Below are 12354 nucleotides of genomic sequence, written 5' to 3' on the forward strand. Positions count from 1 at the left end.
ATACATACGAAATACTTGTAACCAATAAGGGCCTCCTCATTTACATTTGTATTTCTTTTACTTAAAATGTATTAACATCTTGTAGTATTTTAATACTGTATGTTGTCTACTATTTTGGTATCACAGTTGTCAAATAACTGAATAATATTTGCGTGACATCATCAGTTAATTTTTGCGCAGAATATCGCAGTACGTATTACTATTGTCGGGTAAATGGGCGTGTTTGTGTAAGGACGGACGTTTACTATGTACTCTTCACAACAGGAAAGGTCGCATTGGACAACGCCGCTTCGAAGGATGGACACGATACGAGAACATATCTGTGTCTCAAAAACTATTCACCTAAATATTATGATATACACATATTTGAAACTGTCTTTTTAAACCCATCATGTTACGCTAAAATTTAACATAGGGTTCCATTTAAAAAAAGCCAAAGATGGCCTCATATCTCTGAAATAAAAAATAGCACAAACATGAGATGTGATGTATTCAAGTAGCCCTTGTCCCTGCAATTTACTGTCCAAACGGCATCTTTGTATCTATTACGGTTGCGTAGATACAAGGGGTGTTATGACTTAGCTGCCTCACCCTGTATAACATTTTTGTTTGAATAAAAAAAACCTTTCAGTGCTAAAATTTTTGCATCATGGTCTGAAAGGCCTTTCACCATTTTATTAACAGAATACCCATCTAGTAATGAAGAATGGATGAAAATGTGGTCTATGGTTGTGCTACTGTTCTCCTGGTCGCTGGTTAGAAAAAACACAGTTTTGCATCACATCATCATATGAATTTTCGAGATCTTCCAACATTCTTTTTCTTGCACAGGCACATACAAAATGAATACTGAAGTCACCACATAAAACAAATTTTTGGTACTTGCTATAAAGTGAACCAAGAACCCTCCCTAGTTTGAGTAGAAATGCTCTGAAGTCAGAGTTAGGGGTCCTACAAATAACAACAATTAAAAATTTCGTTTCACTAAATTCAATTCCCCTTGCACAACATTCGAATGCCTGTTCAATGCAGTCTCGTGATACGTCTACGGACTCAAACGAAATACTTTTTTTTTTTTTTCGCAATCAAACCTCGGTGCCGCGCTGCCGCATATATGATGCTGAACTTTGTATTGTCGCCGTAGCATCATTAGACTGAATCTCTGTCTCTCTCGCCCTTATTTCTCGTAACTTCATCCTGTACTGTGTACGTTAATTTTTCCTGTTGATGGAGTCGTGACCGCTGATCAGATAAGCTGTGCAAGCTGCACCGTCTGAGCACACTTTGCCAGTTCAGTACCGTCACGTCAACTAAGATTCTTGTTCGACCCGCCGCTTTGTAATCTCCCGACCTGTCCATAGTTTTTGGAGGCAAATATAAGCATGTGCATTTTGAGCTTCTCGCGGCGTAATGAATTGTTGTTGTTGTGGTCTTCAGTCCTGAGACTGGTTTGATGCAGCTCTCCATGCTACTCTATCCTGTGCAAGCTTCTTCATCTCCCAGTACCTACTGCAACCTACATCCTTCTGAATCTGCTTAGTGTATTCATCTCTTGGTCTCCCTCTACGATTTTTACCCTCCACGCTGCCCTCCAATACTAAATTGGTGATCCCTTGATGCCTCAGAACATGTCCTACCAACCGATCCCGTCTTCTGGTCAAGTTGTGCCACAAACTTCTCGTCTCCCCAATCCTGTTCAATACTTCCTCATTAGTTATGTGATCTACCCATCTAATCTTCAGCATTCTTCTGTAGCACCACATTTCGAATGCTTCTATTCTCTTCTTGTCCAAACTATTTATCGTCCATGTTTCACTTCCATACATGGCTACACTCCAAACAATACTTTCAGAAATGACTTCCTGACAATTAAAACTATACTCGATATTAACAAATTTCTCTTCTTCAGAAATGCTTTCCTTGCCATTGCCAGTCTACATTTTATATCCTCTCTACTTCGACCATAATCAGTTATTTTGCTCCCCAAATAGCAAAACTCCTTTACTACTTTAAGTGTCTCATTTCCTAATCTAATTCCCTCACCATCACCCGACTTAATTCGACTACATTGCATTATCCTCGTTTTGCTTTTGTTGATGTTCAAATTATATCCTCCTTTCAAGACACTGTCCATTCCATTCAACTGCTCTTCCAAGTCCTTTGCTGTCTCTGACAGAATTACAATGTCATCGGCGAACCTCAAAGTTTTTATTTCTTCTCCATGGATTTTAATACCTACTCCGAATTTTTCTTTTGTTTCCTTATCTGCTTCCTCAATATACAGATTGAACAACATCGGGGAGAGGCTACAAACCTGTCTTACTCCCTTCCCAACCACTGCTTCCCTTTCATGTCCCTCGACTCTTATAACTGCCATCTGGTTTCTGTACAAATTGTAAATAGCCTTTCGCTCCCTGTATTTTACCCCTGCCACCTTTAGAATTTGAAAGAGAGTATTCCAGTCAACATGTCAAAAGCTTTCTCTAAGTCTACAAATGCTAGAAACGTAGGTTTGCCTTTCCTTAATCTTTCTTCTAAGATAAGTCGTAAGGTCAGTATTGCCTCACGTGTTCCAACATTTCTACGGAATCCAAACTGATCTTCCCTGAGGTTGGCTTCTGATACTTTTTCCACTCGTCTGTAAAGAATTCGTGTTAGGATTTTGCAGCTGTGACTTATTAAACTGATAGTTCGGTAATTTTCACATCTGTCAACACCTGCTTTCTTTGGGAGTGGAATTATTATATTCTTCTTGAAGTCTGAGGGTATTTCGCCTGTTTCATACATCTTGCTCACCAGATGGTAGAGTTTTGTCAGGATTGGCTCTCCCAAGGCCGTCAGTAGTTCCAATGGAATGTTGTCTACTCCAGGGGCCTTGTTTCGATTCAGGTCTTTCAGTGCTTTGTCAAACTCTTCACGCAGTATCGTATCTCCCATTTCATCTTCATCTACACCCTCTTCCATTTCCATAATACTGTCCTCAAGCACATCGCCCTTGTATAGACCCTCTATATACTCCTTCCACCTTTCTGCTTTCCCTTCTTTGCTTAGAACTGGGTTTCCATCTGAGCTCTTGATGTTCATACAAGTGGTTCTCTTTCCTCCAAAGGTCTCCTTAATTTTCCTGTGGGCAGTATCTATCTTACCCCGAGTGAGATAAGCCTCTACATACTTACATTTGTCCTTGTATTTTTCGGGCATGCAGCCGTGCAAATAAAATTTCCTCCACTGATATTTCGGCCGCGTATCGTCAGGCCATCCTCAGAGTGGCTGCATGCCCGAAATTTAATGGACTAAATATAAGCATGTTTGCGTGAATCTTATTCTCTCGATCTTGTCTAGAAGTGCCCAGTTAATTCTCCAGCGCCCTTCAAAATCGTAAGGAGTTGCTTGGTGGAAGTATTTGAGGATTTCTGAATTCGAGCCTGAGAGATTTTTTTTATTTGTAGAGCTTTTAGATACATCTGTTGGACGAGAATGAGATTTTCACTCTGGAGCGAAGTGTGCGCCGATATGAAACTTCCTGGCAGATTAAAACTGTGTGCCGGACCGAGACTCGAACTCGGGACCTATGCCTTTCGCGGGAAAGTGCTCTACCATCTGAGCTAACCAAGCACGACTTACGACCTGTCCTCACGGCTTCAATTCTGCCAGTACCTCGTCTCCTACCTTCCAAGCCTCACAAAAGATCCTCTGCGAACCTTGCAAAACTATCAGCCCACACTCCGTTGCAGAGTGAAAATCTCATTCTGAAAATATCCCCCAGGCTGTGGCTATGCCGTGTCTCCGCAATATCCTTTCTTGCAGGAGTGCTAGTTCTGCAAGGTTCGCAGAAGAGCTCCTGTGGGGCTTGGAAGGCAGGAGACGAGGTACTGGCAGAATTGAAGCTGTGAGGACGGGTCGTGAGTTGTGCTTGGATAGCTCAGATGGTAGAGCACTTGCCCGCAGAAGGCAAAGGTCCCGAGTTCGAGTCTCGGTCAGGCACACAGTTTTAGTCTGCCAGGAAGTTTCACACGCTCTCTCTCTCTCTCTCTTTCACGTGGGCACGTGCTGTCGTGAATCACAGCCAGATCTGCCATCAGTCGCAATTAGACTGAACCACAAACAAAGCAACGTATACCTGGTAAACTCCAGCTGTTGTTGTCTTGGAAGTATTCCCTCACTGTATCAGATTGACTGACTAATTAGTTAAATCGATAACCCTTGTGTGGAACAATTTTTCCTTGCCTCCTATTGGTGCGTACCAGGACTGGTGTACTTGGTGGGATTTGATCCTGCAACCTGCCGGTTTTCAAAAGGTACTGGATTCCCCCCCCCCCCCCCCCCTTGCATCCTATTGGTCGATACTTACACAGTTAGGTCATTTGGTAAGAAATCCATGACGTTGGTCCGGCAGACAGTTTTAATCTGCCAGGAAGTTTCATCTGTTCGACGTCGTGCTCTATTCTTTGACTACTGCCCGTAATCATCTTACATCGAGCGTTGTATTTGATATGACGCGGAGTTGCAGAAGCGACAGGAGTGCTTCTAGATCATACGGGAGCGCAGTAGGCCTCAACAGTACACTCATCCGATTGTGGTGTCGTACGGAAGTTGTTTGTTGCGCTCCCCAGCTTGTTCCAGACCGCTTTCTGATAATGCAGTTTCTTCTTTTAGCTCATCCTCTTCTCTTCGAGTATTTCCTGAATAGAATATAAAAGAGAGCGATCGAATATTACTTGTAGTTAAAATGCGAGCCGCGGTTTAAGTGTGCTGTAGTTCTCCTTACGTGCAGCAGTACCATACAGATTTGTCCGTAGATAGCCTCATCCGACAAACTGCGACTGTTCGTCACCTGGCGACAGCAGCACAAACTAGGACTAATTGAAGCGTCACCCATTGGGAAGTGCTCGCTGCTTGCTACAAGACCCGTCTCGAGAGAGAGAGAGAGAGATAGAGAGAGAGCTGGAGATTTCTGGCGGGGCCCCTGCTCAGAGGCAGCAGACTTGCTCGTCTCGCGAGCAGCCACTGCCTCACCGTGAGGCCGCCCCAGCAGCATGCAAAGTCTCTCCCATCAAGGGAGTAGCGCCAGTGCAACGGAACGGAGCGGTCACGGTGTGCTCAGACAGTCTAATGGTAATGCGACTGCTAGTGCAAAGCAGGAGATCCAAAACGGAAGTACTAAGTAATCCAGTTTTTCCGTCCCGTCGACGAGGAGACCTTTAGAGGTGGAGAAGAAGTTCGGCAAATCCAAAGCTGGATCAACAGTCGGGGATTTGGACATCCGTCCTCCCAAATGCAAATCCGGACTGAGTTACAACCACCTTGCTCGGTGCCGGCCACGAATTTTCACTTCACGCTTCAGACAAATATCAACGCGGATACTGTGGCCAAAAAAACGGAATTCACACACACACAGAACCGTTCGAACTAAACTTATTTGAAGCACCTTGGAGCATTTTATTCTTCTGCCGTGGTTCTGCAATAGTATGAACTACTAATAAATTTCCAAAATGAGATTTTCACTCTGCAGCGAAGCGTGCGCTGATATGAAACTTCCTGGCAGATTAAAACTGTGTGCCGGACCGAGACTCGAACTCGGGACCTTTGCCTTTCGCGGGCAAGTGCTCTACCATCTGAGCTACCGAAGCACGACTCACGCCCGGTACTCACAGCTGTACTTCTGCCAGTACCTCGTCTCCTACCTTCCAAACTTTACAGAAGCTCTCCTGCGAACCTTGCAGAACTAGCACTCCTGAAAGAAAGGATATTGCTGAGACATGGCTTAGCCACAGCCTGGGGGATGTTTCCAGAACGAGATTTTCACTCTGCAGCGGAGTGTGCGCTGATATGAAACTTCCTGCAAGTTTCGCAGGAGAGCTTCTGTAAAGTTTGGAAGGTAGGAGACGAGGTACTGGCAGAAGTAAAGCTGTGAGTACCGGCCTGAGTCGTGCTTTGGTAGCTCAGTTGGTAGAGCACTTGTCCGCGAAAGGCAAAGGTCCCGAGTTCGGGTCTCGGTCGGGCACACAGTTTTAATCTGCCAGGAAGTTTCATATTAGCGCACACTCCGCTGCAGAGTGAAAATCTAATTCTGGAAACATCCCCCAGGCTGTGGCTAAGCCATGTCTCCGGAATATCCTTTCTTTCGGGAGTGCTAGTTCTGCAAGGTTCGCAGGAGAGCTTCTGTAAAGTTTGGAAGTTAGGAGACGAGGTACTGGCAGAAGTAAAGCTGTGAGTACCGGGCGTGAGTCGTGCTTCGGTAGCTCAGTTGGTAGAGCACTTGTCCGCGAAAGGCAAAGGTCCCGAGTTCGAGTCTCGGTCTGGCACGCGGTTTTAATCTGCCAGGAAGTTTTTTACTAATAAATTGTATTTGTTAAATACAATTCATTCAATATGAGCCATATTAAAAGAGCAACAACAACTGGCTAATGACTATCTGATACGATATCAAGTACAAAAATCAGTCAAGAACTGGAACTGAAAAGCACAAATGAACAGATAAAGGAATATAAAAATAAACGGAAAGATGATGTCAAAAGAATGAATGAAAGCAGAATGCCTAAAATAGGGATGAATTATCGACCTATAGGAAGATCAACAAGTAGAGCAAGAAAGATATGTAGAGATCAAATACTAACTAACGAAAGACTACAGAGGCACTGGGCAAGATGACTTTACAGCAATTGCTGCAGACTTTAGGAGAGGAGGAGGAGAAAAAGAGAAAGGAGAAGATAAACGTATTGCACACGCGCTACCAAAATAACAAACGTTACACAGGGTGATTCAAATGACCCTACCGCTGTCACTTTATGCAGCCCGAAGTGTTATAGCTGGCATTCATAAACCACGCGCGAGTTTTTCATATTCCCTCGCTCGCTACGTTCAAACTATTAGTCCGACAGAAAAAATGAACAGGACCTCTGTGTAGGAAATTTAATGAAGTTAAGTTTTTCATTAGGATACGTTTTTGCTACAGGCCGTAGTTTTCCAGTTTTTTAAGTACAAACGTGACCTTCAGACGCACTCCTATTCCCACACTCAGCCCCCACCAGTCAAGGTTCCCTTGTTAGTATGTTGTTCATAGTACTCCCTACTTCCACTGTACAAAAATCTCTGACTGCACTAGTTATTCCACCTTTTTGGTTTTCGATGTCTGGCCTTTTTACGCCATTCGCTTACTCACACACTTAGAAATTGTAAAATCGACGTTTGTGTAAACATTACTTAGCAAATTTGTGAATTTTAACAGCATAAAATAAAAAATCACATCATTCTGTTCGACAGGCCTTCTGACGACAAAAGTACTGTGCTTGTAGGGAATAATTTTGGATAGAACTGTTACCGTAATTAGTCCTAGCGTAACGTTTACAAAATCGTTTTTCGATGATTACCGTCACAGGCACGTTTAAATTAATAAAGTTAAGGAACTAGCCGACTATGCTGATGGTGTAATAGCCCAATCAATACAGACCAAAAAATGTTGAATATCGGGCATAGTTCGTGTAGTCGAAAATTTTTGTCGACTAGTAAGAAGGAGTGCCGTGATGATAGAAAGTCTGACTGGTGACGTCTGAAGATAACTTTTGTACGTTTGTTTTTTAAAAAAAAAATAACTTGACAAACGTGGCCTCCGGCGAAAATGTGTTCCAGTACAAATTTAAGTACATTAAATTTCCTACAAAAAGATCCTGCTCGTTTTCTCTGTAGGACTAACAGTTCGCGCCAAGCGAGCAGGAGAGAATATGAAAATCTCGCGCGTGGCTACAGTTACCTATAAGATTGCGAACTGCATGAAACGAAACGGTTAGCACTGTACGAAGCTACTGATGGCTGAATTCCGTGTCGGTTCCGTATTTCGTCTGGAATCTTAACTAAGTCTGTTAGCGTCTCTTGCTCAATCACCTTTCTTTTAGGGTCGGTAATGTTCACCTTTAAAGAGCACGATGTACATGTAACTCTGAAGAGCAAGACCAACACTATGCGAGTGCAAAGAGGCACTTTACACTTGAAGCTATTCTGTGTTTATTTCGCATGTTCTGAGGTCCTTGTAACTCAATGTTTGCGTGGAGCGCTTCCCAAGCGCCTCGGACATCTCTGTGGATTGCAAATACAACACAAACTGCAATGTCACTTTACCACTTTTATTGCTAACTTTCGGCTCTGATATTTAATGATCCAAAAGGCTGATTGACACATCTTTCCATTCAAGCTGAAATTTGTTTTTGTTTAAATCTCCAGTCCATGACATCGATGACGTTCAGTAGTCTGCAGAGGCTTTTTCTTCCCACTGTATTTGAGGCTAGCCAGTTGGGAAAAGAGCAATCGGGTTTGGTTTATCCCAAGCGTACAGTATGGTTTTGTTTACACATTCTTGCCAAGAAGTTATTTTACCATACAAAAACCTATTCGACGCCGATGCCCTTGCAACACTGGTAACACAATTTGCCGTCGGATCACCAAAGTTAAGCATGTCTGGCTCGGCTATAACTCGGACTGTGTGACTGTCTGGGTCTGCCGAGTGCTGTTGGCAAGTGGACTGAATCCAGACCTTGTGGGGCCAATTGAGGAGTTGATTTACTGACAAGAAGTGCCTCTGATCACGAAAACTGAGAACAGCCGAGAGAGCGGTGTGCTGACCACGTGCCCCTCCATAAGCGAATCCAGTGATGAGGGTGACACGGCGGTCGGTCGATGCCGTTGGGCCTTCCGAGGCCTGTTCGGACAGAGTTTAGTTTTAGTAACAAGCTAATCCTACACTGTTCATTTACTACTCATCACCAGCCACTGCACACACCAAACATAACACTCTCAGCTGACATCAGACCATGTCAGTGATGTTTGGTTTCCATTTTGTGTATTCAGACTTAGCAGTTACTTGCCTGGAAAACTGAAGCAGCATCTCACCATAATGAGTTGTATATCGACCTCAGAAAGAAGATAAGATGTTACTATTATCCACTGCAGTCGTTTGTTGGAATATTCCGCAAGCAGAAAGACAATGTGCAGAAGGGTATTGTGAACAACATAAGTGTTTCATTATTACTTACTTGTGTTGCATTTTTGTTACACCTCTACTTTGTGTTGCCTCAGCAATCCTTCACTGTACAGGAAGTATCGCTTAGCTTCACTCTTTGGTAGAAAATGCTATTTTGAGCTTTTGATTATTCTTTCTTGATAAATGTAATTTCAGTCTAGATGTTGTTCCGGCCATGGCTGTGGAGTAACCTGCTTTTGCAGTAATTATTAATAATATTTTTGATGTGCTTGATTGATTGGTATATTTAATTTTTTAAGAAATAAAATTGTTACTATTTATGGTAAATGTGATTTAAAAAGAAATAAAACCAATTACTATTTACTTTTAAAAGTGGTTTTCCAAAAACTTTCATCAAAATTCATAATATACATATTTTCAGTGTTTATAGCAAAGGTGGCACTGTCTTCTTATGACAGTACTTCCACAGAACAGAAAAAAAAAACATTATTGGTTGCACAAGATAGGTTTATTTAATCTTCACATGTGACGATCGATGGTGCCTATGACAGCCGAAACGTGTTAAATGTAAAGATTAAATAAACCTATATTATGCAACCAAGACTGCTTTTTCTGTTCTAAAGACCTATTACGGTTGCTATATCAGTGCCACTACGGTAGTTATGGAGTATATTTCCATAGCTTCCCCAGCTTCATTATTTGACTGTGTGTCTGAAATTTGGTAAAACATGTTTTTCTATTTTTTTTTTATAATAGCCATTGCTACTCTGTGGCCATGATAGTGTTCCATCGTCGATGTAGGCACACAAGTGGTCTTTTGAAAGATTCTCATATAATTTACAACTAAAGGTGACCTGAATCACCCGCAGTTTTCCATATTAACTGTTGCAATATATTTCGGCACACTGCCGCCATCAGATTCCAGAAGAGAGGAATAATCAATGAAAGATAACTTTGGCAAAATATCTTACCGTAATTATTTCTATCTTCTGTAAGCTGATGATGGCAGAATGCCAAAAAGCTTATAATAGCTGATGCTAAAAAATAGTGCTGTTCAGACAGTTCTTTCGTTGAGTAAATGCACTGTCACTGCTGATCGCATTCCAGATATTCTGCCTCTCACTCCAAAAGAAATGCACACTATTTTTGTAAAAATACAGTTTTCATTCTGCTTGTGTGAAAGTTTTACAGTGTGTAGATACATCCTTCCTGCTTGTTTTCAAACTTAGTTCAACGTGTTCCCGTGAGTGGCGCCGTCACAGCATGTCTTCAAGTTGGCTGCTACACTTGACGTTCGGCAGAAGCAACGTGCTGACATAGAATTCCTGTGATGTGAAAACGAGACAGTGGGAGAAATCCACAAGAGGTTGAAAAAGGTGTACGGAGATGCTGCTGTCGATCGCAGTACAGTTAGCCGGTGGGCAAGCAGGTTACGTGATGAAAGCGGGCACGACAAGATTGCGGATTGTCCTCGCAGCGGCAGGCCTCGTACTGCACACACTCCAGACAATGTGCAGAAAGTTAACGAATTGGTGACTGCTGACGGACGCATCACAGTGAACGAATTGTCACGCTACGTTGGGACATGGGAAGGAAGTGTTTGCAGAATACTGAAAGTGTTGGCGTTAAAAAAGGTTGGTACCAGGTGGGTTCCCAGGATGTTGACAGTGACTCACAAAGAGACAAGAAAAACGGTATGCAACGAACTTTTGGAACAGTACGAGAATGGTGGAGATGAAATTCTTGGAAGAATTGTGACAGGTGGTGAAACATGGCTCCGTCATTTTTCACTAGAGACGAAGAGGCAATCAATGGAGTGGCATCATGCAAATTCACCCAAGAAAAAAAATTTCAAAACTTCACCTTCTGCTGGAAAAGTTATGGCTACGGTGTTTTTCGATTCCGAAGGACTCTTGCTTGTGGACATCACGCCAATTGGAACCACCATAAATTCTGATGCATATGTGACGACACTGAAGAAACTTCAAGCTCGACTGAGTCGTGTTCGACCACATCGGCAAAAGCAGGATGTTTTGCTGTTGCACGACAATGCACGGCCACATGTCAGTCAAAAAACCATGGAAGCGATCTCAAAACTCGGATGAACAACACTCAAACACCCGCCTTACAGTCCTGACTTGGCTCCATGTGACTATCATCTCTTTGGGAAAGTGAAAGACTCTCTTCCTGGAACAAGGTTTGAAGATGATGACTCCCTTGTGCAAGCTGCCAAACAGTGGCTCCAGCAGGTTGGTCCAGAATTTTACCGTGCGGGTATACAGGCGCTGGTTCCAAGATGGCGTAAGGCAGTTGAGAGGGATGGAAATTGTGTGGAGAAATGAAAATATTGTTGCTAAAGGATGTATCTACACACGGTAAAAATTTCAAACATGTAGAATAAAAATGGATTTAAGAAAATAGTGTGCATTTCTTTTGGAGTGACCCTCGTACATCATGTCTTTTGTGTATATCAGAATCCTTTATAATCATCACATTATTTAAAGTTTTATTTTTGCGGGTGTCTGTCGCTTCAATGTGGTTTGAGAATGAAAACGTGGCCCAAGCAGGCTGTATTTTGTTTATTATCTGTGCAGTTAGCCAGTTTCAACCGTGGGTCATTTTCAAGCAACTATTTTAAGGCTCACGCTTCATTTCACATTTTAATATATTGCTGGTACATGCGGCCAGGTATAAGTCGTACTTCGGGGTGTATGTAACTCAAAAGAAATAGAATAGTGTACACAATTACATCCATTCGCCAATGCATACAGAAAGCTGCAACATCATAGTATGAGCACAGCTCTTATGGTATGACTAAAGATGTTGAGAGCCCTATAAATTACATCCCCTAAATGAAACTACTTTCCTCGAAACTGTAACTACTATTTCCATTTCACATCAGCTTGTACCTTGTACAATGCATAGGTCAGGCACGCTGCATGGTTGACCTTGACACTATAACTGTTCCACATGGCTTACTGTCGCAAGCAGGTGAACAGGTCCGCCAGCGGATCTGCCCTTACAATGCATCACGCTCACCTCACTGGTACTAGTAGGGTAAAGACAGTTCTGGGGCTCTCTTGATATCAAATTGATGTGCTAATTTTTAGTTAAATTGAACAAATAAACCACCTCTCCCCCTCCCCTACTCATTAATCTGTAGTTATGCTAATTGTTTTACGATGTCCTGGGGATAATCCATTTGTCTGAGAAATCTTGCAACCCTCCCACTCTCCTCTGACATAAGGGACACAAGTTTTTGGTATCCCTTCAAGTTCAGATCTGAGACTCCTTTTCCCCTCCTGGGAAATCTCCCAGACCTTCCCTCCCCTCCCCTCCCTCACTCCCCTTCCCCACATGGAAATTCGTGGGGAAAGGAC

Source organism: Schistocerca serialis, chromosome 7 (genome assembly GCF_023864345.2).
Source record: "Schistocerca serialis cubense isolate TAMUIC-IGC-003099 chromosome 7, iqSchSeri2.2, whole genome shotgun sequence".
In the NCBI taxonomy this organism is placed as follows: domain Eukaryota; kingdom Metazoa; phylum Arthropoda; class Insecta; order Orthoptera; family Acrididae; genus Schistocerca; species Schistocerca serialis.